The sequence below is a fragment of the Adiantum capillus-veneris genome, chromosome 10 (genome assembly GCF_014529385.1).
Source record: "Adiantum capillus-veneris isolate H3 chromosome 10, ASM1452938v2, whole genome shotgun sequence".
Taxonomy (NCBI): domain Eukaryota; kingdom Viridiplantae; phylum Streptophyta; class Polypodiopsida; order Polypodiales; family Pteridaceae; genus Adiantum; species Adiantum capillus-veneris.
The window spans coordinates 38507229-38533024 of NC_140940.1; positions in this window are offsets into that span (position 1 = coordinate 38507229).

Consider the following 25796-nt stretch of genomic DNA (forward strand, 5'->3'; position numbering starts at 1 on the left):
AATAGGAATGCTTTGAGTTTACTTTTGATGGAAAGAAGGTATGTAGTAAAGCATGGTATGTAATGCATGGAATAGGAAAGTCAACATTTTACAGGCTGCGTAAAAAATTATTGGATGGAGCATGCAATGGAAATCATGGAAACACTGGAATAATAAGGAAGAGCTTGACACATGTTGAGACGGAAAAAGAACTCATACAAGGCTTCATAGATAATAATGTAGATCAAATGCCACATAAGTCAAGGACAACCATGCATGGCACTCAGGAAACTCAACATGTTCTACCAACGATGTACAAACAAGTGGACATTTTGCGGGAAGTAAACGACACACTTGTCACAATGGAATACAAAATGTTGTCATAGCCAACATTCTCAAGGTTGTGGAACACAGTCTTCAAGACAGTCACTTTATCAAAATCAAGCACATTCTCTAAATGTAACATTTGCACATCCATAAAGGTCAAGCTAGAGTCTACCAAAAATCAGGTGGAGCGTGCTAGATACATGGCACAGAGGAGATCACACATCTTGCAACAAATGAGCTGTAGAAATCTATACTATGCTTGGAGGAGCTCTTTAGAAATGAATCCAACCAAGTTCTTGTGCATTATACATGACAAGATGGACCAGAGTAAGACTGCTATACCACAAATTAAACCAGTTCCAAAATCTCTCAATGGAGTTGAGAGGCTTCCAGTATCCTTGACAGAAATGCTCACTCATGGACATGAACAAACAGCTTATGGTCACTTTGCATTGGGATTATGGCCTAGTGATCCCAAATTCACAATTGCATCTCTCTCAAAATGTCTAAGAAACTTAGAAAGAAGAGATAAACATATGTTTGGTGACTTGAGCTTAGAAAACTTAAGTGTAGAACCACGAAAAAATCTTTTTGATTGTGTTTTGTCGACAGCTTCTCTCTATCACCATATGAAAGTGCTTAAGGAGAAAAACCAGTACTGCAAGGAAAAGAGTGCTCAGAATGAAGAGGCAGAGACTGATCTAATCACAAATGTGAATGTGGACACTGAGAATTTTGCTTCTAGACAGGGAAATGATTGTCTAAGGATGCAATCAATCTTTGGTTCTAATGCACATGTACAGGAGGATGGCAATGTATTTGGGTTCAAGAGGTTGCCAAGAACATTGTTGCTGCAACTTGACAATTGTGGTTCAGAAAATAAGAATCGATATGTGTTTGCATACCTATCATTGTTGGTTGCACAAGGAGTCTTTGACACTGTACAACTTGGATTTCTTATGGTTGGTCACACTCATGAAGACATTGATGCATTGTTCAGTCGCTTTTCTAAGAAGCTTAGAAAACAAGCCATTTTTACATTTCCACATTTGATGAAGATCTTGAGTGAGTGTGTTAGCATGCATCCAGCCTTTTTTCTCCTACAAAAGGTGGCAGACTTTAAAGGATTTGTAAAGGGGTTCTTACATGATGGAGCAGATAGCTTAGTGGGTCATTCAAAGCCATTGCAATTTAGGTTCTATATGAGTGATGGAATACCTTTGATGCAATACAAAGTGCACCCTAAAAATGTGGATTGGTTACCCGAAAATGGTATAGAGTTATGGAAGAGAAATGACCAAGGACGATTCAAGATTCCTGAAGGTGCTCCAAAAGTATTACCACCCTTTGAGTATGTTAAAGATAGTGAGAAAGTTATGGAAGGAATAAAGAGGTATGTTAGTTGGTGGAAAGATCACTTGCAAGAGAAAGGAGATGAAAATGAGTATGCTAGGTGGATCAACCCCAGTTCTTATGTACTGGGAGAATCTCATGCAAGCTATGCAAAACCCTGGACAAAGTGAAAACACTTTATTTGATGACTTTTGGCCAAGGAGTATGCATGAACAATATCATCCTCTTGAATTTCCATTGGAAGATGGTCTAGATGAAGCACTTGACATAATAGAGGGCCACTATTGTGGTCCAATGCGCAACAAACCTGCTGAGGAGTTCAACCCAAATCTTGATGTGGCAAAGGGAGACTTTGTACTTGTGCAACCTTGTGATGAAAATCACCCAATTTGGTTAGGAGTGGCAGCAACAGATATTGATCATAACAATGACTCGGCAACCTATCTTCAAGTGAAGATACAATACTGGGCACCAATTTCAAAGAAGAAGAATGCAAGTGATGTGGAGGTTTACAAGGATTGTTGGAACAAGTATTGGAGAGAGAACATCAATGATCCTCAACGTTGGGAAGACACTAGCTGCATCATTTGGGCATGGAAGCCCAAGGGTGGACGAATTCCTGAAAAAATCAAGATTCCAAAGGCAATAATCCTCAAGGCCAAAGAGAGTCAATTGAAACTTGATGAACATGAGGCACCATCAAATGTCAGTGCAAATGAAGAGGAATGATCGCTTAGCATTCGCCTTTCAACTTTGTAATCTTCTAGCAATGGGTCCAATTAGTCCACCCATAGCTATGGTCATTATCAACATTGATAATGACATACCACCTTTGTAATCTTCAAGAAATCTTATTCAATATGAATGGTGTTTTCTTTCACATTAGTCACCCAAGTTTTTCTTGCAGCTTACATTTTAATTGTTTTATCAAATGAAGCATGTGTGGGAAGAAAATTTTCGATGCATGAGCATGTGTGTGTGTGTGTGCATGTGCGCGTGAGTGTGAGTGTGTGTGTGTATTTGTAAACTAACATGTGCAAAAACACTCTAGTGTATAGTATGGTTGTTGAAAACGGACCATTTTGGATCTTGCAGACTCATAAGCATCCACTAAACATTGTATCTCAGTTTTCATATGTGCAACAACCTAGTACAATACAACCTTACCTCAAGTCCATGAGACACAAAGAATCGTCCCAAATGTGTCTATATTGACATCCTATGGCCCCAAGGCCACAATGTGATCTCATTGTTTTGAAAAAATCCTCATTGTTTTGGCACCCTATAGCCCCAGGTATAAAGCACTATTTGGTCTCTCTATGCTAGTAAGAACCGATCTATTCTCTATATTGGCACCCTTTGGCCTGAAGGCCATAGGATCCGCTCTTTGCTAGTAAGAACCAATCTATGCTATATATTGGAAACCTATGGCCTTCAGGCCATAGGGTCCCTTGTATGCTAGTAAGAACCTCTCTATGCTCTCCACATCTTGTGACCCCAAGGGCACAAGGTGTCCTCTATGTTTTAAAGAAACCCTTCATGAGGGTTTTTTGGTAACCTATGGACACAGGGCCATAGGGTGATCTCTATGCCAGTAAAAACCCTATTTTCTCTATATTGAGGAGAGCTTGTGGGGCTGAAGGCCATAGGGTCCCATCTATGCTAGTAAGAACCTCTGGTTTTTCTATGTTGACACCCTATGGCCTGAAGGCCATAGAGTTCCCTCTATGGTAGTAAGAAGCTCTGTATGCTCTATGCTCTATGCTCTATATTGACATCCTATGTCCCCAAGGCCACAAGGTGCCCTCACTGTTTTGAAAAAACCATCATTGTTTTGGCACCCTATGGACTCAGGTATAAAGCACTATTTGATCTCTCTATGCTGGTAAGAACCAATATATGCTCTATATTGGAACCCTCAGGCCATAGGGTCCCCTGTATGCTAGTAAGAACCTCTCTATGCTCTACACATCCTATTACCCCGAGGGCACAAGGTGCCATGTATGTTTGAAGAAACCCTTCATGAGGGTTTTTTGGCAACCTATGGACCCAGGGCCATAGGGTGCTCTCTATGCCAGTAGAAAACAATATTTTCTCTATATTGAGGAGACCTTGTGGGCTGAAGGCCATAGGGTCCCCTCTATGCTCGTAAGAACCTCTGTTCTCTCTATATTGACACCCTGTGGCATGAAGGCCATAGGGTTCCCTCTATGGTAGTAAGAAGCTCTCTATGCTCTATGGTCTATGCTCTATATTGAGATCCTATGGCCCCAAGGCCACAAGGTGCCCTCATTGTTTCGAGAAAACCCTTATTGTTTTGGCACCCTGTGTCCACATGTATAAAGCATTATTTGGTGTCTCTATGCTACTAAGAACCGATCTATACTCTATATTGGCACCACCCTATGACCTGAAGGCCATAGGGTCCCCTGTATGCTAGTATGTAACTCTCTATGATCTACACATCCTATGACCCCAAGGTCACAAGTTGCCCTCTATATTTTGAAGAAACCCTTCATGAGGGTTTCTTGGCAACCTATCGACCCAGGGCCATAGGGTTCTCCCTATTCCATTTAGGAGACTTTGTGGGTTGAAGGCCATAGGGTCCCCTCTATGCTAGTAAGTACCTCTATTTTCTCTACGTTGACACCCTGTGGCCTGAAGGCCATAGGGTTCCCTGTATGCTAGTAAGAAGCTCTCTATGCTCTATGCTCGATGCTCTATATTGAGATCCTATGGCCCCAAGGCCAGAAGGTGCCCTCATTGTTTTGAAAAAACCCTCATTGTTTTGGCACCCTATCACCTCAGGTATAAAGCACTATTTGGTCTCTCTATGCTAGTAAGAACCGATTTATGCTCTATATTGGCACCCTTTTCTCTAGAGGCCATAGGGTCCACTCTTTGCTAGTAACAACTAGTCTATGCTCTATATTGGCACCCTATGGCTTGAAGGCCATAGGGTCCCCTGTATGCTATTAAGAACCTCTCTATGCTCTACACATCCTTTGACCTCAAGGTCACAAGGTGCCCTCTATGTTTTGAAGAAACCCTTCATGAGAGTTTTTTGGCAACCTATGGACCCAGGGCCATAGGGTGCGGTGCTCTCTATGCGAGTAAAACACTATTTGCTCTATATTTAGGAGACCTTGTGGACTGAAGGGCATAGGGTCCCCTCTATGCTAGTAAGAACCTCTGTTTTCTCTATGTTGACACTATATGGCCTGAAGGCCATAGGGTTCCCTCTATGGTACTAAGAAGCTCTCTATGATCTATGCTCTATATTCAGATCCTATGGCCCCAAGGCCAAAAGCTTCCCTCATTGTGTTGAAAAAACCCTCATTGTTTTGGCACCCTATCGCCCCAGGTATAAAGCACTATTTGGTCTCTCTATGCTAGTAAGAACCGATTTATGCTCTATATTGGCACCCTTTGGTCTGGAGGCCATCGGGTCCACTCTTTGCTAGTAAGAACTAATCTACGCTCTATATTGGCACCCTATGGATTGAAGGCCATAGGGTCCCCTATATGCTAGTAAGAACCTCTCTATGCTCTACACATCCTTTGACCCCAAGGTCACAAGGTGCCCTCTATGTTTTGAAGAAACCCTTCATGAGGGTTTTTTGGCAACCTATGGACCCAGGGCCATAGGGTGCTCTCTATGCCAGTAAAAACGCTATTTGCTCTATATTGAGGAGACCTTGTGGACTGAAGGGCATAGGGTCCCCTCTATGCTATTATGAACCTCTGTTTTCTCTATGTTGACACTCTATGGCCTAAAGGCCATAGGGTTCCCTCTATGGTACTAAGAAACTCTCTATGCTCTATGCTCTATATTGATATCCTATGTCCTGAGGGCCACAAGGTGCCTTCATTGTTTCAAAAAAACCCTCATTGTTTTGGCACCTTATCGCCCGAGGTATAAAGCACTATTTGGTCCTTCTATGCTAGCAAGAACCAATCTTTTCTCCATATTGGCACCCTATGCCCTTCAGGCCATAGGGTCCCTTGTATGATTGTAAGAACCTCTCTACGCTCTACACATCCTATTACCCCAAGGGTGCCCTCTATGTTTTGAAGAAACCCTTCATGAGGGTCTTTTGGCAACCTATGGACCAAGGGCCACAGGGTGCTCTCTATGTTAGTACATGATAGCGGGAAAAAGAGCAGTGCAATTGGGTGGCCTCTGTACTCGTGCACACTCCACAAACCACGCCTCATGCAAACAAGCAAAGAACAAAACAAAGGGGGCACCACCCTAAATTAAGAGGTTTAGGGACCTCACACATAGTGCACATAGGCAAGTGAGACTTCTGGCATTATGATGGCATCAAAACATATGGAAAAACACATAGAAACGAAGCTTAGGGACCTTATGTAGCATATATATACACAAGACATCAGCTTAACAATACAACGGCATCTGATCATACATAACAAGGATATAGAGAAGCAAGCCAAGGATGGCATAATCCCTTGTCAAAAACAATCAACCCAACAAGTAGGTATGATCCTACTAGCAACACATCAATACCTTAGAGAATGATGGCGAGGATGGTGGCCATGGAGCATGAGAGAAGGCTCCTTATTTAGTTTTTAGGGCTAGTAATGTAGCATACTAGAGGGAGAGAGAGAGAGAGGGAGAGAGAGTAGAGCTCCATCCATAGCTCCTCATTGTGAGCAATGTCGTCATAGCTTCATTGCTTGGTGAAGTGGGTGAAGTGTTGGTTTTGAGTGAGAGAAGGCCTCCTTATATAGGTTTCTGAGAGGGTTTAGGATTAGGGATAAACATGGTTAAATCCGTTGATTGGGGTTACTTTTTGCTTAGGGTGGTCAACCGATTGAGGTCACCTGATATGTCACCATCAAGATATTCTCTAGAGTGATGTGAGAGGGGAGGGTAAATGCTGATTTTTCTGATTGTGACACATGGGGATAAGGCCTTGACCAGCATTTAAGAGCAGGTAGGTGGCTGTTGAAACCGGAGGTTCTCCTGAATATCAAATTCGCAAAAAATCCTTAACCATGGCTTCTTTTGACATGTGTTCTTTGAAAAAATCAGCATGTCTCTTTTCAACTCAAAAGTCTTTATCCCTGTTGACTCACCTTTACCATAAGATTTTCTCCTTTTCTCCTCCTGTAACTGCATTGTTGATGCCCAATCACTGCTTCTAGTAACGGTGAACAGTTACCTACCAAATACTTATGGTGCAGTAAAAAATATTTACCATGGGTAAAAAAAGTTACTGTAGGTAAAAAGTGATTTGTATTTACCATGTAGGTGTAAAATATTTAGTGTAGGTAAAAAATATTTACTGTCGGTAAAAAAGTGAAAACGGAGTATGCTGTGCTGTGAGTCCACACGAACATCCTCGTGTAAATTTCACTAGAAATTCACACCTAGAATGGGCTATTCTGTAAGATATAGGTTTTAGGCATGCATAAGAGCTCGTTCCCACGTATCTTCTATCCATGGCACTTTTTACTCTTTGGTGCTTGTGAAGTAGATTTTTCTTCTCTTTCGAGATTCCTTGGACTAGAGTATCCTCATCTCCCCAACAACTGACTGTGCCTTTATTGCATCTTCAGAAGGGGTCCTAAAAACCATGCATCATATAGCCCTCCCCCTTAAGCTAGAGGTATTTGATGCCTCTAGCTGTAGGTTGTGCTACAATAGGGTTTTCTTGAATACTTACCTACCTGGTACCAATTGAATTTGCCATGTTACTGCTTTCTTGGCTGATGCACCCTCTTTAGTCCTTTCTGTTGAATAATTGTATCCATCCATGACTAACAACTGGTCTCCTAGACCCTTGAAAGCCATACCCCATCCATTGTCAATATCCGCTTTCACTGGTAGCATTCTTTTTTTTTTTTTTTCCTTCTCTTTTTTTCCTTTTATTTTTTATTTTTATTTTTATATTTTTTTTGCCCAACCCCTCGTTGAGCATTCATGCTCAACCATAGTATTATTTAGGTAAAAGATGACTGTATAGAGAGAATTATATAACATAGAGCTATTGTATAAGAAAAATGATAGTATAGTGGCTATATAGATAGGATAGAGATAGAGAAAAAAGCATCTGCTACTGCATCACCCTCCAGGGTCAAATGGAAAGCTCAAAGCTCCTCCACGCATGGTGTAGAATCCACCTGGATCAAAAGTAAAGCATTGCTCATTGCCATCAACCTGTAAAACATGTATATCCAAGCCTTCCTTTGCACTTGTAGGCCAATAGACAGGCCACCCTTCCAGCTCTTTATAGCACGGAGCTTCGTCAACCTGCATCCATAATCCTTCGTGTCCACTATAAGCATACTTGCCATCACTTGAGAAACCTGAATCATAAGCAGCTATCCTACCATCTTCTACAGAACCCTCCATGGTATAGTCCACTTCAAAAAAACCTCCCCATTGACACAAAAATATATGTAAAGCAACCTCCAATTACACATGTATCCATAGCATCACATAACATAGCAAGACCCTGCCATTTGCCTCCACTTGCTGCATAGCCAAGCAAACCTGATCACTTTTCAAACCTGTATCCAAACCCTCTGTAAACGTCTCCACAACCATCTCTTTATACTCAGAAACATGACCTACTAGAGCTTCAACCTGTGCAAATACCTCATCACCAACAAGGTTGGCGGCACCTTCCTTTAATTGGATATGGTGTTGGGTTATCGTCACTCCTTTAATGTGCTCGTAATCAGTTATAAAGAGGCCAACATGCTTCTTTAGTACCTGCAAATAGGGTTCTCTCTCTTCTTCTAGTAGGTCCTTAGCTAGCATCTCCTCTAAGCATGTGTCTTCTTCCTTGTTTAGAGAGTCTTGACCACCTTCTCCTTCTGGGTTTCGCAGTATTATACCCATGACTTCCAAAGAGCTAGCATCCTCCTCAGAGGACTCATCCTCAGATGAAGAGCAGCTGCTTGTGCTCCATTCATCCATAGAAGTCTCCATCTCTAGGTCTTGTTGTCTACCCTGCTTCATGTCATACACAATTTTTTGTTGCTTGCCACCTACCTTATGATTTGGTCGCAACTCAAGGGAACCTGTCTCCCAATCTTGCCTAGCTTTCATAGCCATAAGCCAAGGTCTTCCAAGGATTAGCGGATAGCCCTCCGCCTTAGTTGGGATCACATAAGCATCAATTGAGATTGCCACACCAAAAGCTGAAACCTTCACTCCATTAACCTTTCCCACACAAGCCACCCTTACATTGTTTTCCATCTTAGCTTGTAAGGAAGTTTGCTCGTTTACTTCCAAACCCAACCTGTGCATTAATTTCTCTGTCATAACACAAATCTCGGCTCCACCATCTACGTACACATTGGAGACTCGCTGACTCTTAATCTCTGCATCAATGACTGGCACGATATCCTTCATGCCTCTTGCACTAATAGACCCAACTGACTTTGCCTTAGCCCTCCTGGTGCTGACCATCTTAGACCAGGTTCTACGCATCTTTGGGAAAAGGTGGAGGAGTTGCTGCCATGAAATCTTTGGTCCTTGCTTACTCACATCTGCTACCAGGTTGTAGGGTATGGATCCTACCCCAAGTGGAAAGTCTTCTACTCCTATGTGCCTTGTCTCCTATCACTTGGGAGGAACCCTCATTCCCTTTATCCGGCGCTGAAGCTTCCATTTCATCAGTTCTTTGTCTCCTAACTCTCTTTATTGGCATGGCAACAACTTCCTCCATTTTTTCTTTCCCTTTATCCTTACCATTGTCAAGACTTATGACAGAGACAGCCCTGTCCTCCCCTCCCGATGGTAGTGGAGGGATCTCTGCTGGTGCTTGTGGTGGTGGAGGAGGGGGTCTCAATATTTGGATTGGTGGAGCCACGTGTGCATTTTGTCCATTTAGTGGCCTAGCTGGAGGAGGAGTGACTTGCTGGCGAGGAGGCCGTCTTTGATTACCATTTCCTTGATAGCGTCGTGGATGGGGGCAATAATACATGCCCTGACCTACCTCTCCACAGTTGTAGCAAATGTACTCACGTGCTTGCCTTTGTCCTTCTTGTCTATTTCGTTCATTTCCTCGCTGGGGAGCCCTTACACCTTGAACCAGATTGATGGACAGGTTCTCTAGTTGATTGGTGATTTGTTGAAGTAATTCTTGTTGAGAGGACTCTTGGTCTGCTGCTCCTGCCCCTGCTACTACCCTTGCCGTAGGTTGAGCTAGCGGTGGAGGCTCCATTCCCCCTTGTAGTTGAGCTTGGAATTTTAACTTCCTATCCTTCTCCCTTGCATAAGTCATAGCTTTATCAAAGGTATCTAGGAATTTACCTTTTACCTTTTCTCGAAGGATGGGGTAAAGCCCTGCCAGGAAACAGTCCTTCTTTAGGCACTCTGGCGCCCTTTCTCCTTCACCTAGTGATGCACACCATTTCTCCCACAGGTTGGAAAACTTTCCTTCATAGCTTCTATAGTCATTGGGTGATGTTTGGCGTAGCTCTAAGAGCTGTCTCCATATCTCCTCTGGAGGCTCATGGCGGCAAAATTCTTCGATGAAGGCCATCTTTAAGGACTCCTAGTCTCTTCTTTCTTCAGGTGCCAAAGTTTGATACCACAATTTTGCACCTCCCCTTAAGACCAAAGGAAAGGCCCTTAACTTAGTAGCTTCGTCATCCCTTCCCGATACCAGAAAGGCCATTTCCAAATTATCCAAAAAGTCTGGAGCAACCTCCCCAGGCTTACCATAAAAACTAGGGAAGGCCATAAGTGAGAGAGTAAACAATTACACAAACAACTCCAATTTATTTTAAAATAGAGTATGGTAATTACAATTTGGAGCTTTAGCACAACTTAGCTCAAAAAAGGATGAAGATCGACACATCAAAGGAATGGTAATAGTCTAGTAAGGGTAGAATAACAGGATGAGGAGAGCGCAAGATTTCCCCAAGTCTCTCGGCTCCAAACAACAGGGCTATTCTTTGTTGATAAAAGATTTTTCTATCAATACAAATATTCACACGGATATGACGCACAAAATAGAAAGGAAACATGCGGGGATCATAATTCTCATTATTGGCATCCATACTTACACACAAGAGCCTAGCTTAGTTGCACCACATTGGGACCAATGAGCCTGATCAGCCACAGAAGGTCAGCACCTCGGATCACTTCGACTCTTCCTGATGCATCTGTGAAGACGTAAGGCGTGATGGAAACACTTTGTACAATGCTGAGCCTTTTAGCAAGCAACAATTGGATGCTATTACCATAATCAGCATGACGAATGAAAGTGACACCATTGATGTGCAACACATCATCAACTAAGATAGTTTCCTTAGATTGAGATAACTTCTTGAAAATTAGCAGCAAAGGTAGGGCAGGGAGGCTTTTCACCCGGTCTCCAAAGCACTTTGGACAATATCCAAAGTGATCTTCACGCGGATAGGAGGTTGGCTTGGGATTGGTGGTGTCTGGATTCACAAAGTGCACTGGGAGCACTCGCAGACGGGCGGCAATCTTGTAGGCAAGCCTTCGCCTCTTTGCTTCAGAAGGATTTAGGGGTGAGAGTCGTGGTTGCAAGTTGGAGGTTGAGGTTGGTTGCTCACTAGCCTTTTTCTTGCCTGTAGTGGTCATGTAATCCCTTATTAATGAGATTAAGCCAAATGTTACCTTATGCTTGAGCACACGCTGCGGCCTTGGGCCACTTAGGTGTAGAGGTGATCTTCCTCCTCTTAGTCGGCTCCTCAAGAAAGAGAGGTCTGGTGATGCTTTCTCTTCCCTTAATGTGTGTCACAGTACCTTCGTGTATGTTGATGTAGAATATTTCAAGCTCATGTGCGTTGGAGGTTTTTGGAGCACTCATAGGTTGAGAGGAGAGGTATATCAAGCTCTTCTTCTTACTCTCCTTTGTTGGCGACGATCACGAACAAGGCATGTAGAATAACTTACTTCTTGAATTTCAATGACACTGCAACTTGGTAACAAGACCTCGATGAAAGCTTTTAAGGCCTCTAAAGCCTCCTCCTCTTCTGTTCTCCAATTTGCAAACTCCTCATGCCCATTCATCCATGTTGTAGATTGCACATATTCATTGCTTGTGGACTGAAGGTCTGTGTAGCCCTCCTTCGTGGGGGCACCAAAATGATAGCGGGAAAAAGAGCACTGCAATCGGGTGGCCTCTGTACTCGTGCACACTCCACAAACCACGCCTCATGAAAACAAGCAAAGAACAAAACAAAGGGCGCACCACCCTAAATTAAGAGGTTTAGGGACCTCACACATAGTGCACATAGGCAAGTGATACTTTTGGCATTTTGATGGCATCAAAACATATGGCAAGACACATAGAAACGAATCTTAGGGACCTTATGTAGCATATATATACACAAGACATCAGCTTAACAATACAACGGCATCTGATCATACATAACAAGGATATAGAGAAGCAAGCCAAGGATGGCATAATCCCTTGTCAAAAACAATCAACCCAGCAAGTAGGTATGATCCTACTAGCAACACATCAATACCTTAGAGAATGATGGCGAGGATGGTGGCCATGGAGCATGAGAGAAGGCTCCTTATTTAGTTTTTAGGGCTAGTAATGTAGCATACTAGAGGGAGAGAGAGAGAGAGAGGGAGAGAGAGTAGAGCTCCATCCATAGCTCCTCGTTGTGAGCAATGTCGTCATAGCTTCATTGCTTGGTGAAGTGGGTGAAGTGTTGGTTTTGAGTGAGAGAAGGCCTCCTTATATAGGTTTCTGAGAGGGTTTAGGATTAGGGATAAACATGCTTAAATCCGTTGATTGGGGTTACTTTTTGCTTAGGGTGGTCAACAGATTGAAGTCACCTGATATGTCACCATCAAGATATTCTCTAGAGTGATGTGAAAGGGGAGGGTAAATGCTGATTTTTCTGAATGTGACAGATTGGGATAAGGCCTTGACCAGCATTTAAGAGCAGGTAGGTGGCTGTTGAAACTGGAGGTTCTCGTGAATATCAAATTCGCAAAAAATCCTCAACCATGGCTTCTTTTGATATGTGTTCTTTGAAAAAATCAACATGTCTCTTTTCAACTCAAAAGTCTTTATCCCTGTTGACTCACCTTTACCATAAGATTTTCTCCTTTTCTCCTCCTGTAACTGCATTGTTGATGCCCAATCACTGCTTCTAGTAACGGTGAACAGTTACCTACCAAATACTTATGGTGCAGTAAAAAATATTTACCATGGGTAAAAAAAGTTACTGTAGGTAAAAAGTGATTTGTATTTACCATGTAGGTGTAAAATATTTAGTGTAGGTAAAAAATATTTACTGTGGTAAAAAATATTTACTGTCGGTAAAAAAAGTGAAAACGGAGTATGCTTTGCTGTGATTCCACACGAACATCCTCGTGTAAATCTCACTAGAAATGCACACCTAGAATGGGCTACTCTGTAAGATATAGGTTATAGGAATGCATAACAGCTCGTTCCCACGTATCTTCTGTCCATGGCACTTTTTACTCTTTGGTGCTTGTGAAGTAGATTTTTCTTCTCTTTCGAGATCCCTTGGACTAGAGTATCCTCATCTCCCCAACAACTGACTGTGCCTTTATTGCATCTTCAGAAGGGGTCCTAAAAACCATGCATCAGTATAAAACACAATTTAGTGTATATTGAGGAGACCTTGTGAGTTTAAGGCCATAGGGTCCCCTCTATGCTAGTAATAACCTGTGTTCTCTCTATATTGACACCCTGTGGCCTTCAGGCCACAGGGTTTGCTCTATGGTAGTAAGAAGCTCTCTATGCTCTATATTAGATCGTATGGCCCGAAGGCCACAAGATGCCCTCATTGTTTTGGCACCCTATGGACACATGTATAAAGAAGTATTTGGTGTCTTTATGCTAGTAAGAACCGATTTATCCTCTATATTGGCACCCTATGACCTGAAGGCCATATGGTCCCCTGTATGCTAGTAAGTAACTCTCTATGGTCTACACGTTCTATGACCCCAAGGCCACAAGTTGACCTCTATTTTTTGAAGAAACCGTTCATAAGGGTTATTTGGTAACCTATGGACCCAGGGCTAGAGGGTTCTCTCCATGTCATTGAGGAGACCTTGTGGGCTGAAGACCATAGGGTCCCCTCTATGCTAGTAAGAACCTTTGTTTTCTCTACATTGACACCCTGTGGACAGAAGGCCATAGGGTTCCCTTTATGATAGTACAAAGCTCTCTATGCTCTATGCTCTATGTTGTATGCTCTATACTCTATATTGAGATCCTATGGCCCGAAGGCCACAAGGTGCCCTCATTGTTTTGAAAAAACCCTCATTTTTTTGGCACCTTATATCCCCAGGTATAAAGCACTATTTGATCTCTCTATGCTAGTAAGAGCCCATCTATGCTCTAGAATGGGACCCTGTGGCCTGAAGGCCATAGGGTCCCCTATATGCTAGTAAGAACCTCTCTATGCTCTACACATCTTATGACCCTAAGGGCATAAGGTGCACTGTATATTTTAAAGAAACCCTTCATGAGGGTTTTTATGCAACCTATGGACCCAGGGCCATAGGGTTCTCTATATTGAGGAGACCTTGTGGGCTGGCAGCCATAGGGTCCCCTCTATGCTAGTAAGAACCTTTGTTTTCTCTATCATGACACCCTTTGGCCGAAAGGCCATAGGGTTCCCTCTATGCTAGTAAGAACCTCTCTATGCTCTATGCTCTATATTGACATCCTTTGGCCCGAAGGCCACAAGGTGCCCTCATTGTTTCAAAAAGACCCTCATTGTTTTGGCAACCTATGGCCCCAGGGACATAGAGTGCTCTCTATGCCAGTATAAAGCACTATTTGGTCTATAATGACACCCTATGTCTTGAAGGCCATATGGTCCCCTCTATGTTAGTAAGAAGCTCTCGATGCTCTATAATGACATCCTATGGCCCCAAGGGCCACAGGGTTTCCTCTATGTTTTCAGTTTGAAGAAACCCTTCATGATGGATTTTTTACAACCAATGGCCCTAGGGCCATAGGGAGCTATATTTTTCAATAAAAAACACTATTTGATCTATATTGGCACCATGTTTCTTGAAGGCCATATGGTCCCCACTATTCTAGTAAGAGCCTCTCCATGCTCTATATTGGCACCCTTTTTCCTAAAGTCCATAGGGTCCTATCTATGCTAGTAAGAACGGATCTATGCTCTATATGGCACCCTATATGCTAGAAACCACTATGAGGGTTTTTTGGCAACCTATGGCCCCAAATCCATAGGGTGCTCTCTTTATGGCCATAGGGTTTGTTGTATACTAAGGAAAACTCTCCATGCTATACATCTTGGCATCTTATTGCGATTGTTACAGATGCTAATAAGAAACCACCATCTCTCTAGGTTTTTCTCCTTTTGCTTTATGGCAACAAGGTGTCATGATCCATGGAAATAATTTAAAAAAACATAAATGCTCTACATTGACACCCTATGGCCTAGTGCCCAGGTGTGCTCTATGCTACCCTAAACCCCTCTATGCTCTACGTTGACACCCTACGGCCCCAAGGCCACAAGGTGCCCTCCCTCTCTCTCTCTCTCCCTTCCTCCCTCTCTCTCTCTCTCTCTCTCTCTCTCTCTCTCTCTCTCTCCCCCCCTCTCTCTCTCTCTCTCTCTCTCTCTCTCTCACTCACTCGGATTTAAATTGTTAATTTGGCCTTATTATAAGTCCTCCCTCTCTCTCAACTTCCTCTCCTCTGTTTGTCTCTCTTACTCTCCTTTCTCTCTCACTCCAAATAACTATTTTTCTCCCTCTTCTCATCTCCCCCCATTCATATAGTAGGCAGTCCCTTGTGAATTTTGGGCCTCAATATCTACCCAGTTTACCTGTGGCATTGTCATTCAGGCACCCTCTACCACATATCCTCTTTCTAGGACCTCTCGCACACCAACAAAAAGCGTACAATACAAAGGTTAGTTCTTTTCTTTTTTTTTGTTTTACTGTTTTATTGTTTTTTTATAGAGAGCGATAAATATTTTCTTTTTAAAAAGATTGAGCTTACCTGTGAAGCAGTGTTGTGTTTGGGAGAGAGGCGCAAAGAGGGAGAGAGAAGGTGTTACGGCATTAGCCACACATGCGGTCCAACGGAGTTCTTGACACTGCGGATCAGGAGTCATGCGGTATGCGGTGGCCGTGGTGGCAGTTCTTCACAGGATATCATGGGACAGGAGTGTGTGCACTGTTCCCGATCTGCGCTGGAGCAGCGGTCGTATATGGAGGGGCATACCTGTCTTTTGATGTAACAAAACCAATCTCTATGATATTCATGGCATCTAATGTTGTAACTGTGTGTCTGGATCACACATGAATGAAGCAAGTGGTGTTTTGTGCCTGTGTACTGTGTACTGTCTTCTATCGTCATTCTATGTGTTGATGTTCATATAATGTAGTCACGAGTAATCATTCCCGTAATGCCTATTGCTCCTGTGAGGGCAATAGCCATTACATCTGGCGACCACGATGCATGATGGATGACCTGCGATGAATATGCATGCTCACTAGGTCGCATGGTCCACCTGACCCTGTGGTTCTAATTGTAGGAAGACGTCGGAGGAGGGGAGGTTCGGATGAATTTGTTTTTTCTTCATTGTTCATTGAGGAATCTGTATCTCCATCACCAAGCCCGGTGCATGGTAGGTGGTTGCGGCAAGCGAGGCATACTCCACGCAGTTAGTCATGTCCTCGTGTCGTACGTTCACCCTCACCCACACAGGTTGCTCCACCACCGTCTCAGGTAAGCAGTCCGGGGGCGTCTCCGCCACTGTCTCCACCTCCTAATGCTCGTCAGCTTTTTCCGGGAGGAGGTACAGTTGGGCAAGGGGTGATGGTTCATCCTTAGATTAAGTATAGTCGGTTTTGAGGTCTTTCGTGCAAAGACCCTGATGCACATTTGCGCCAATTCAATAAAGCTTATGGATTGAATCATCCTGGGGTGGTGATTCCTCTCCATCAACAGTCAGTATTTGAATCTACACTTTCGGGGAAAGATGCGAAATGGTTGTCCGAATACCCTGATGATCATTTTCAGACGTATGTTGAAAGATCCACAACATTTCTACGAAGGTTTCAAACGGAAAAAACAGTCCTTCAACATCTGCAAAAGCTTTGAACGCTGCGACAGAAGTCATTGCCAGTGGAGGATTACGCTGCAAAATTTCAGATGCTTTTGCAGAGGGTACCTCAGACACAAAGGCCGGCAGTTGAAGTATTGAATGATTATTTTTTGCGGGGGCTCAACAAGGATCTCAGAATGGCTATGGCAAAAGTGGATAAGGTAACTACTCCAGTGGATAATGTAATTGTTAGGGCTGTAGTAGCAGGAGAAGCTTTAGAGGATACAGAATCTCCAAATAAATCAAAGAAAAAAGACAGGAAGAAATCTCATCGGAAGTCGCAAGACAGTGGCATTGATAGTTCGGAGTCGGAATCCGCAGTATCAGATCCCTCAGGCTCAGGCAACAGTGATTCGGGGAAAGAATCGAAAGAGACACCTCGGAAAAAATCCCAATGTCACGGGAAAAGTGTTTCATCCGGGTCGTCGGAATCGGCTGTGGTGGCTAAGAGTTTGAAGGAGCTATGGTGTACCCACTGTCGAAATCCGAGCCATGCTGCTCACGAGTGCGCAATGAATCATAAGTGGTGTGCGATTTGCACGACCAATACCCATAATACAGTGGAATGTTATTTTAATGGCCGGGGTCGTCAGAGTCGAGGAGACTCTTCTACCTGCCAACAACCACAGATAGGGTAGGTACAAGAGCCTGTTGTGGCAATGGCTCATGCTCATACATTAGAGACTCCTTTGTAAGGACAAGCAGGAGGATGGGGTCAAGGGGGAGGACAAGGTCGCGGAAGAGGTGGCCGAGATCCTAATCGCCCCAAGACATGCCTTTTCTATTTGGGGGATGGACACTGGTGATCCGAGTGTACTGAAGCTATGGAATATGATTGGAAGAAGCAGGAACGCACAGCAGGGAAACAACCTAGTGTGTCTATGGTTCAAATTGAAGGATTGGAGGAGTCTGATCCAGTGGTTTCATTAATCACGCGATCGGGTAAAAATGTGGTTCCAACGCCGGATGTAAAGGTTCCTGTGTGGATGGCTCAGGAAGAAGTGCAGAAAAAGACTATGTCTTGGTTGCCACAATCCGCACCACCAGTGAATTTACCAGGACCATCGAGTATGGGCCTAGAAATAAAGGAAGGAAAAGCTGGAAATAAGGATAAGGATGATATTAGAGAAGACGAGGATTGGAATTCAGTTTGGAAATAGGTCCGCACGTCACCAATACAAGTACCTCTGGGTTCATTGGTTGCTGAAATTGGTCCCGAATTTTCATAATGTATTGCTGCGACAAGCGTCCACAGAGCTGAAGGAAGTCGCCATCAGGAAAGTTGAAAGTGAGGAGGATGATTCAGCCCCGTTGCGAACAAATAAGATCACGGATACCCGCATTCCGGAGCTTTTAGTTAGATACCATGGAACATACATTGACAAGGTACTACTGGATGGAGGAGCGGGAGTAAACATTATTACTCAAGCAGCTTGTGAGCGTTTTGGCCTCAGTGATTGGGAGCTTGCCCCCTTTGTAGTCCGCATGGCAGATCAAAGAAGAGTGCAACCAGTGGGTTTACTTCGGGGCATTGTCTTGGATGTGGCAGGCTTATCCTTTGTTGTTTCCTTAGTAGTCTTGAATATTGAAGATCATAATCAGGATTATCACATTATCTTGGGGATACCCTGGTTACGACAAGCGAGGGTAAAGCATAATTGGGAAGCAAATATGCTTACAGCAAAGAAGGGTAAAAGGAAAGTGCGGGTGATGTTGGGAACATGCAGACAACCAGTTCAGGCAGCATGGCCGGTGATAGCAGAAACAATAAATATGGTGGAAGGATTAGAAGAGGATGAAGAGGAGCCATTTCTGAAAGCCAATCCGGATTTGGTCTCTTTATATCTTGCGGATATTTCTCTGGTTCCGAAAGGGAACTCCGTGGGGGTTTCAGGAACTCTAGCAGGAATAGGGTAGCAACAACAAGTGCTTCCAAGTCCTGAATCATTGGAGGACGTGATTCAGCAAGAACGTGCATTTGAGGCACAAATGGAAAAAATTACAAGGGTTAAAGAAGATGAATTAGGAAGGTCTTTCTTGGGGAGCAAGCGGAGTCGCATCCCATATACATTAATACGCAGCTTGAGGCAAGTTTTAGAGATGATTTGATCAAGTTACTAACATAATTTAAGGATGTTTTCGCATGGGAATGTATGGATATGCAGGGATTAGATCCTAAGTTTTATCAGCATACGATAAATCTGAAATCGGATGCGGTACCAGTGAGCAGCACTCATACAGGATGAATCCGAATGTGGCAAAGCAAGTTAAGATGGAAATTGATCGTCTTTTGGAAGTGTGTTTTATTACACCTATTGATAATCTGGAGTGGATTTCTCCAATTGTGGTTGTACCAAAGAAAAACAAGGAAATCCGAATTTGTGTGGATTACCGGAAATTGAATGCGGCTACTATTCTAGATCCTTTTCCTCTTCCATTCTTGGATTCCATTTTGGTTGATGTAGCAGGACATGAGATGTATACTTTTCTGGATGGGTTTAGTGGATATAACCAAATCCGAATGGCATTGAGGGATCAACCAAAAACAACTTTTATTACCGCATGCAGTGTGTTTGCGTGCACAGTGATGTGGTTCGGATTGCGGAATGCGCCTTCAACTTTTCAAAGGGATATGTTCCAAATTTTTTGTCTTTATTTGATGGATTTTATGATAATTTTTCTAGATGATCTCAGTGTTTTTGGAGTGCAATTGGAACATTTGAAGCAATTACGGTTATGCTTTATGAAATGCAGAGAGGTAAATTTCAGTTTGAATCCTTTAAAGTGTGCATTTGCTGTTCGCAGTGGCACGCTATTGGGGCATATAATTTTTGAAGATGGTATTTCCGTGGACCCGGATAAAATTGCCGCAATTATGGAAGCGCCTCCACCGCGGAACCAAAAACAGTGTCAGATTTACCTGGGTCAAGCACGTTGGCATGGGAGGCATTTGCGGTTTGTTGCGCATTTGGGAATCCCGATTACTCAGTCAGCACACGCTATAGATTTTGCATGGACACAGGAATGTGACTTGTCTTTTCGGAGATTAAAACTTCAGCTATCCAAAGCTCCAATTATGCTTGCTCCTAGTTGGGGTCAGGATTTTCATGTGTTTGTGGATGCTCCGGATCGAGCTATTGGCAGTGTGTTGATGCAAGAACAGAGTCAAGGATGGTTACCACTTGTCTAATATGCTAGTAGACGATTATCATCCGCAGAAAGAAATTATTCAGTAACCGAAAGGGAATGTTTAGGTATGATTTATTCAGTGAAGAAATTCGAGCACTATCTGTTGGGCTGACGTTTTTTCTTCCATGTGGACCATTCGGCTCTTTTATACCTGGTAAGGCAACAGAATTTGACGGGAAGATTGGCCAGATGGGTGCTTTTGCTACAGAAATTTGACTGTGAGGTCATACATCGGCCAGGGGCTCCGCATGCGGTGGCTGACTACCTATCCATGTTAGATTCCGATGAGCCGCCGACAGGGGTAGCTGATGAATTTCCAGATGCGTCTCTGTTTCTAATAGGAGTAGTTGCAAAGGATATAGTAGTTCCAAAACATGCAAGGGTCATACCTAGCATCCCATGGACATGGTATGAGGAGATGTTTCATTTTCTTGACAGCGGGGCGAAATGCCTTCCTTCTTGTCCAGCCATCAGAGGAAACTTATGGCTATCAGAAGCAAGAATTTTGAGATTATTATGGAAAATCTCTATTATCTTATGGTGGAAAATGTATTACTCAGATGTGTGCTACCACAGGAGCAGGAAGCGGTATTGGAAGAAGTCCGTACCGGTATTGCAGGAGGTCACTTTGCAGCATTAATCACATCTCAAAAAGTTCTCCAATCAGGATTATGGTGGCCCACATTGTTTCAGGATGCAAGGAATTATGTGCAACATTGTGATGTGTGTCAACGATTGGGGCAACCTACCAAAAGGTCCAGAATGCCTTTTCAACCGGTTTTACCCTTGGAGCCTTTTCAAAAGTGGGGTTTGGATTTCGTTGGACCTTTTAAACTAGTTGTAGCTCACACAAGTAATAAGTATATTTTGAGAGCCACAGATTACGCCACCAAATGGGTGGAGGCATTGACTTTGAGAGATAATACTGCAGTTTTTGTGGCTGGATGCTTATATAAGGATATCTTTTCTAGATATGGCTGCCCTATTGAGCTGGTAGTGACAGGGGTAGTCATTTTTTGAATAAGGTGATGGAGAGAATGCTATGGTTTTATTTTGTGTTACACAGGAAATCTTCTCCATATTATCCTCAGGCGAATGAGCAAGCAGAATCAACTAATAAGCAATTGATTCGGATTTTAACAAAGTTAGTGAATATGCATCGAACAGATTGGGATGTGAAACTTCCTTCCGCATTATGGGCCTATTGGACAACTTATAAAGTGGCAACATGATTGACTCCTTTTAAGTTGGAATTTGGCATGGAGGCAATCACCCTGGTGGAGCATGTGATTCCAAGCCTGCGGATGCTGATTGCGGATCGGCTTCTTCCGGAGGATTCTGTGATTTATCATTTGGATGTTTTGCAGGAACTGGACAAAGAGCGGTTAAATAGATTTGCAGTGCTACAGCATCTGCAGTCTAGGTGGAAAAAATGGCTGGATTTCTCGAAAGCACGGCAATTTGTTCGGGGACACCTAGTCCTGGTCTTTAATTCCCATCTCGAGAAGATGCCGGGGAAGCTTAAATTACGGTGGTCAGGACCATTCTGGATTTTTCAAGCATGCGGGCCCATCTCTTTTTATTTGGCGGATTTGCGGGGGGGAGGTTATTTCTGTGCCAGTCAATGGTTTCAGACTGCGCCATTATGTTTCACCTACCTCGATTTAGTGCCCCTTTGCTGTAGTACAAGATCCGGAAGCCGCCCTAATCATGATTGGGGATTCTTTTGCATGCAATCTTGGAAAGCGAAAAAGGAGCTATAATGGTTGCGACACCGTGGATCACCCTATTTTGGGAACTCATTGTGAGAGGGTTACTACATGCAAACGATTCTTCTTGTGCCTCTCCTATTTTGTGTATCGCGCGTCCTTAGTGCTCTATTCTCTGCTCCTTCATCTCATCGTTGCCATGACGGATTCTCTCTTGCAATGTATCCCCTTCACTCCCGTACAGCAGCTCGCTCTTCAACGAGTGGACGCCTGGCTACAAGACTTGCGGCTACGCGTGTTCGCAACCTTGGACTGGCAAGGGATACCTATTCACCCGCAGACAGTAGGTTTGATTGAGCAACTGGCTGCTGGAGATATTGTGGTGCTGAATAATAAACAGATTCAGTTGACAGCAGAAAGGATCTCCTGGTGTTGCTGTTTGCCCAACGATGGCGTGGTGCACGCGTCTCATGTGATCCCTGCTGCAGATGTCGAGCAGCAGTTTCGCTTGAAAGTAAAAGGTGACTATAAACTTTCAGGGTTTTCAGATGTGGCAACCAGGGATGAGTATCGATGGTTTGTTGAGGCGATTTGGCTACAATCCAAAACCTACACCATCTCGCTAGAAATGTTTTGCATTCGGCCAACTTTGGGCCAGTGGTTTGGGCAGCTGTTGTCAGAGAAATACTTCTGGCAGGATGCCAAACAGTGATGGCACAGTTGGGGTGAAATACCCCAACCAATATTAAAGTTGGCCAATTGCTCACACTGACTTTTCCCTTAAGATAAGTTTTTCCTCTCGCCCTGCGTCCTCTATGCCACTTTCAAGAAGATAGATTGGTGGTCCAAGGGACTATTGCTCCTCTGTAGCAACCACAAATTTGGCAGTTCTTGCTGGGGAGGAAACACAGCAGAGCAGAATGTTGGCACTGGGGATTTTCCAGTTCCTTCGACGGAAGTGGTATCCTCTGGAGTCCTACAAGTGTAAGATTAGGAAACCGCAAGCGCGGCAGAGGAACAACAATTTTCTACACCACCTCCGACGAATGCATCTCTTCTACCGGAGGATTCTATGGTGGCATGCTGGCACCGCCGAATGCAGCAGAGAGTGGCAAGTGCTACTCCGCTGAGGACGGGCGCTCCGGCTCCGGATGTTCCTTTGCAACCGAAAACTTCTGGAACTACCAATGTGGCCGCCTCAACGGGAGGTACTCTTCCTGGAGCGCTACCCTGGGAGGCTACGGCAGCAACCTCGGTTGACTAAATACAAGCGTGCGGCACTTTTGGAGCAGACTTGCAGAGTCTATTCGTGCGGCCTAGCCAGCCCCCGCCACAAAGGGAAGAGTATGAGTTGGAAGCGCAGGTAGCGACCTCGCAGACTCGCATTGTCGAGTTGTCCAATCAGAATGAAGAGCTAACTGCAACAACCCGCTAGCAGGATGTTGAAATTCAAATGCTACGAGGGGCTAATGCCACGTTTGTGGCTTCTATTCAACAGGAACTACTTCAGTTGAGAACGTAGCAGAGCCTTGCCTCATACTTAGCCTTGCACCATGGTGATGTAATGATCAATATGAATGATTTGGATGCGTTGGCAGTGGAGATGCAAGAGGATCTCCGTGTTTTTTTGAACAATCAACTACAAAGTTGGAGCACACGCTTATCGGCGGATGAGGTGAGACCATAGCCACTCACTCAGCAGGTTGTGGTGCAGCAACCTGAGTCATCCAACACTGAGAGAGGTAAGAGTGTTGTTCCCAAGGGTTTTGATGTTGCTGATTGGGCGCAAGCTATAGAGGATTGTGCTGAAGCCCAGGCTCATGTATCTCGTTTGTAGAAAATGATTCGTCATTTCGTAAGGAGCAACGCAAGGTCTGTTTTTGGGTGAAGACCTTGGCTCATTCTTTCTCTCTCAGTCTACCACCTTGCCCTCCATTTTGGTCTGCTCTTAATAGATAGCTTTCTAGCTATTATCCTTTACATACACCTCTTGCTCCTTTTCCACAGGCGCCGCAATGTGTTTCTTTACCAACACAGTTTATTCCTCGGGCTCCTTGGCCAGAACATATTGAGAAAGATCCACATCTGTTGGATGAGGTCTATCGGGCCCATACTGCAGATTTTAGAGCCTTTGGCTACCTTGATATTTCCTCTTCGTCTCGGGAAGATGCCGGTGGTTAGGACCATTCTGAATTTTTCAAGCATGCGGGCCCATCTCTTTTTATTTGGCGGATTTGTGGGGGGGGAGGTTATTTCTGTGCCAGTCAATGGTTTCAGACTGCGCCATTATGTATCACCTACCTCAATTTAGTGCCCCTTTGCTGTAGTACAAGATCCGGAAGCCGCCCTAATCATGATTGGGGATTCTTTTGCATGCAATCTTGGAAAGCGGAAAAGGAGCTATAATGGTTGAGACACCGTGGATCACCCTATTTTGGGAACTCATTGTGAGAGGGTTACTACATGCAAACGATTCTTCTTGTGCCTCTCCTATTTTGTGTATCGCGCGTCCTTAGTTCTCTATTCTCTGCTCCTTCATCTCATCGTCGCCATGACGGATTCTCTCTTGCAATGTATCCCCTTCACTCCCGTACAGCACCTCGCTCTTCAACGAGTGGACGCCTGGCTACAAGACATGCAGCTACACGTGTTCGCCAACTTGGACTGGCAAGAGATACCTATTCACCCGCAGACAGCAGGTTTGATTGAGCAACTGGCTGCAGGAGATATTGTGGTGCTGAATAATCAACAGATTCAGCTGACAGCAGAAAGGATCTCCAGGTGTTGCTGTTTGCCCAATGATGGCGTGGTGCACGCGTCTCATGTGACCCCTGCTACAGATGTCGAGCAGGAGTTTCGCTTGAAAGTAATAGGTGAATATAAACTTTCAGGGTTGTCATATGTGGCAACGAGGGATGCATATCGATGGTTTCTCAAGGCGATTTGGTTACAATCCAGAACCTACACCATCTTGCCAGAAATGTTTTGCATTCGGCCAACTTTGGGCCAGTGGCTTGGGCAGCTGTTGTCAGAGAAATACTTCTGGCAGGATGCCAAAGAAAGATGGCACAATTGGGGTGAAATACCCCAACCAATATTAAAGTTGGCCTACTGCTCACACTGATTTTTCCCTTAAGAGAAGTTTTTCCTCTTGCCCTGCGTCCTCTATGCCACTTTCAAGAAGATAGATTGGTGGTCCAAGGGACTATTGCTCCTCTGTAGCAACCACAAATTTGGCAGTTCTTGCTGGGGAGAAAACACAGCAGAGCAGAATGTTGGCACTGGGGATTTTCCAGTTCCTTCGACGGAAGTGGTATCCTCTGGAGTCCTAGAGATGGCCACTACAAGTGTAAGATTAGGAAACCGCAAGCGCGGCAGAGGAACAACAATTTTCTACACCACCTCCGACGAATGCATCTCTTCCACCGGAGGATTCTACGGTGGCACGCTGGCACCGCCGAATGCAGCAGAGAGTGGCAAGTGCTACTCCGCTGAGGACGGGCGCTCCGGCTGCGGATGTTCCTTTGCAACCGAAAACTTCTGGAACTACCAATGTGGCCGCCTCAACGGGAGGTAGTCTTCCTGGAGCGCTACCCTGGGAGGCTACGGCAGCAACCTCGGTTGACTAAATACAAGCGTGCGGCACTTTTGGAGCAGACTTGCAAAGTCTATTCGTGCGGCCTGGCCAGTCCCCGCCACAAAGGGAAGAGTAAATGAGTTGGAAGCGCAGGTAGCGTCCTCGCAGACTCGCATTGTCGAGTTGTCCAATCAGAATGAAGAGCTAACTGCAACAACCCGCTAGCAGGATGTTGAAATTCAAATGCTACGAGGGGCTAATGCCACGTTTGTGGCTTCTATTCAACAGGAACTACTTCAGTTGAGAACGTAGCAGAGCCTTGCCTCATACTTAGCCTTGCACCATGGTGATGTATTGATCAATATGAATGATTTGGATGCGTTGGCAGTGGAGATGCAAGAGGATCTCCGTGTTTTTTTGGACAATCAACTACAAAGTTGGAGCACACGCTTATCGGCGGATGAGGTGAGACCATAGCCACTCACTCAGCAGGTTGTGGTGCAGCAACCTGAGTCATCCAACACTGACAGAGGTAAGAGTGTTGTTCCCGAGGGTTTTGATGT